The sequence below is a fragment of the Selaginella moellendorffii genome, unplaced genomic scaffold (assembly GCF_000143415.4).
Source record: "Selaginella moellendorffii unplaced genomic scaffold, v1.0 SELMOscaffold_176, whole genome shotgun sequence".
Classification (NCBI taxonomy): Eukaryota; Viridiplantae; Streptophyta; class Lycopodiopsida; order Selaginellales; family Selaginellaceae; genus Selaginella; species Selaginella moellendorffii.
This window is the reverse complement of record NW_003314436.1, coordinates 1-4,269: the sequence shown is the minus strand read 5'-3', so window position 1 is coordinate 4,269 and position 4,269 is coordinate 1.

Below are 4,269 nucleotides of genomic sequence, written 5' to 3'. Positions count from 1 at the left end.
ATGCTATGAAGAGACATCTCATGTCACGCGGACCTCAACATCAACAATATCAATGATAGAGCATCATGTCGATATCATCAACACTGAAATAAAGCTAGAAAAAAGCTAGAAAAAAGCAAGAGCAAATCACCACTCAAAACGCTCTAACAACTAAGGTAACCAAAGCTAAAGATACCTTAATTAGTATATAAGACCAATCCTTCAACAATACTCAAACTATAGAATTAAGGAGTAATTCATCACATCCAAGACTCAATAAGATCTATTGCCATGGATTAAATATAACCAAATGATATAAACAAAAGTGGAATCAATATGCTAACATGGAAAAACCATGTAATTTGAATGATACGATCCTCCACAACATCATCTGGTAAACAAGCCCATCACTAATAAATCTTTATCTAGCAAAGCAAGTGTTAAAAGTTCTCGATGAAGTCTACAAACAATCATTAGTTGCAAAGCAACCAATAATCACTCTTTAACTTGTCTTTCACAAGATTTAAACACTAACTCATGCATCAAAGTCATATACTTGTCCACGTGTAAGATATAGGAACATAGACATGCATGGACTAAATGACTACTCGAATCCAATCGAACAGTAGAAATTTTACCATCACATTTAACCAATAGCTCTAAGCATAACCTTGAAGAAGTTGGCTATATATGATCAACACTTAGCCAAAATTAAAGTGAAGACCATGAGATGGATTTATATAGTACATAACCTCCTAATAGACAAAATTATAGTATGGTACTAACACCTCAAACAACTAAGTTAGACATCACTATCCTCATCTAAGGTATGAGGCTACCAAGACTAAGTTAAGATCTGTGAGAGCTCACTACTCTCATAAAGTTTAACAAAATGTAAGGTGTAATCTATTGTAAGCAACCAAAGAGAACAACTTGAAAGACGATTCATAAGGGATCAAATATAAAGGGAAAGGGCATATAAACAAAAGTGCACTCCCTTTTCCAATCGGTTAAAGGTTTTGGGATACTTAGGGTTAAGCATCCTTGGGTTTGAATAATACTTGGCTGTGTAACCTTTTAGGAAATCCAAATTCAGGAGCTTACACTTGCCATCAAGTATAACACTAAAAAAAAGAGGCATAAAAGTCACTTTTTTATAAAAGTGCAACAACCACTTTTCTACACTAACTTTAGACTTTATCCAATTTAATTGGTTTAGCCCCAAAAGTTAACATCCCTTTTAGGTTGCACCATACAAACTACTTACTATAGTTTAAGCCAATTAAAATAAACTTCAACCCTTGCACTAGTTTATATTAGCTTACAAAAATGGAATGGTTTTTAGGGAAAATAATCAACAGATCAACTATTGGAAAAGTTTTAAAAAAAATTTAGAAAATTTTCATTTTAGAGAAAGAATTACTCTTAGTCTAGGAATACAAATTTTCAAAACTTAACCAACTTTTTTCTACTTATAACTTCACAAAAGTTCACCTCAACACAAATTCTTATGACCCAACAATATATTTAAGCATTGAATATCATGCCTATATTTCCGAATCCAACACTAACATCTGCAAAATGCAAAATGAACATCCAAGACTCAATCACGAAGATTATATTTTTGGATTCCATATTGCATTAACACTCTTCTTCAATCACCTTCAAGATCTAGTATGAAGCCAAAACTCTAATAAAAAATAATATAGAAAATCAAACTTTAAAGAAAGTTCCTCATCACTCAACATAACAATGCCACTTCCACTAGGAAAAGTGCTAGCAAAGTTAATACCTTAGTTACACATCTTTTTCATCTAATAATTTACTCCAAGTGCTAATGGATTTATCAACAAACTATAATAAATAAATGCCATAAACTTTTCTAACACCTCAATGAGCAAACTCTCAAAAACTAAGATACCAACTCAAACTTAGCACTATTGAGAACCAAGTCAAAGCTATTTTAATATTACTATTTGTAAGTATACTAGTTTCATTATCAACCACTTTGGGGTTAATCATTATTTACTAAGCAATTTCGTAAACACATGGTCACGATCACTAAGATATGATATGAAAATCACAATAACTTGATTATTAATCAAGCAACACCACAAGTAACGCCTTTGTCACTATTATAAAAGTTTATATGAGTATTAAATGCCAGCTTAATTCAATAAAATACAACATAAATACCACACCCCATCATTAGAAATTTATGTAAGCCATAAATTTTTCCCTTTCAATTTGCCAGCTTAGCTCATTTATCCGACCAACACTATCTTGGCCTTAGTTAAGTTCCCTTGCTAAGGTTCCCACCTATTGTACAAGCTCCTATTTAGTCCTATTTGGTTTTAGTTACTCACTACATGAGCAATGGAGTGTTAGCCATCCATTCATAGATTCCCTAAATCTCTCCCAATCCCCCTTCTCGGGTTAAACTGGACTTAAAGTTTGGCTACACTCCCCATAAGCACAAACAGCTAAGCACACCAAACCTTTAAGTTTCTAACATCCCTTAATACAACAAAACTTAATCATGAGACCCTCTAAATTCTAAGCCTTGGGTGCAGCACTTCCTTTAGGACATCGAAGGGAAACATTGTGGCCTAACGACCTGATATAGGTACTTCTACTCCCCCACTTCCATCCCAAAGGGAAGGCCCAAGCCCATAAGAAGGGCGAGGACTAATGAGCCACAAGATACTCAAGTAGGGCACCACTCCATATGAGTCAGGAGCATTACAGTCAACTTCCCTTACGGGAGTGGGAGTTACTCTTGATCACTTCCTTAGGTGGCCCCTTTAGCACCACCCGAGTCTGTGCTCACTCCCAACCAAAGCCCTTAAGCCTCAGTCTCAACCTTGAGTCAATTTGGAAGCACCATTAGAGAGTTCCTTCAAGATTGGTTTTTGGACCTCACTATCCCTACTATACTTTTGGAACCCCCTATAGCCCCCTCCCCCCTTATGAGACATATGCTTTGGACATATGCTTTGGAACCCCATGATTTGTATTAGTATTCAGAGTCGGTCTTAGACTTAATCTTGGACTCGATCTCGGACCCGATCTTGGACCTAATCTCAGACTCTGTCTCAGACTCGACCTTGGACTCGGTCTTGGACTTGATCTCGGATCTCAGACTTAGTCTCAAACTCAATCTCGAACTCGGTCTTGGAGTTGGCCTTAAACTTGATCCCGGACTCTGTCTCGAACTTGGTCTCAAAGTCAGTCTTGGACTTGATCTCAGACTTGGTCCCATCCGATAAACTCTTTATCATTTTGGTCGTGCTTCGGGGATCCTTTAGTCTATGACACCTCGGGGAGTTGGTTCCTTACAATTTACAACACCCAACACTATTAGCTTTTGTTCATAACATGGATAAGTTCACACCACTCCCTATTCAAGCAAACTTAACACTAATCTAACACCATGCTACTCAAGAAGCAATAGCAAGATTCCTAGAAAAAGAATTAAGCATTTTAATCCAAGTTTTCAATAGCAAGCTTAGATAAAATGGTTTAATGCTCCACTATTATCCATCCCAAGACTCACCACTTGTAACACTATCATTTTCAATATGCATCAAGATAGGGACTCTTGATTGCATGATGTGAACACAAGCAATAAAATCACATCTTATTGCCAAATTATCTCTCCAAGAAGAGAAAATGATTTACATGTTTGATCTTTCGTTCCTAATAACTCTCTTTTCAGTCTCATCTTGACTAAACCTCAAGCCTACATTTGCATTGCCTTCAGTTTAATCCAAGGAAAGTTTATAAAAGAGCATAGCATTGACTACTTAAACCAATAGATTAATCCTTATAGTTTTGATTGATCCATTCATAATCATACCTAACAAGGATCCATTATTGTTGTACTAAATAGCTACAAATCAGCCTATTCACTACTCATAACAAACTTATGGGAGGTTTACCTTTACTTATGGTACATGGAACCACTCATGGTAATCTTGTCAACTAAAAGTGTAACCTAATTTGCTAATATAGCTCACACATGAGCCCAAGCACAAGCTCATACAACATAGTATAAAAAGGTAACCAAAATCCATACTTAAGGAACAAATGCAATGTCTTAGCACCTAAATGTGTATCCATTTGGATCATTGTTTTCATTTTTGCATATGCAACAAGATTAGTTGCCCAATTTTATTGGATAGTACTTGCTGAGACTCATCCTCTGATATTAAATGTAGTTTTCACCTTTTATCCTATGGTGATTTACTATAGGAAACCACGAAGTGGAACTTAATGTAAACGATTAAT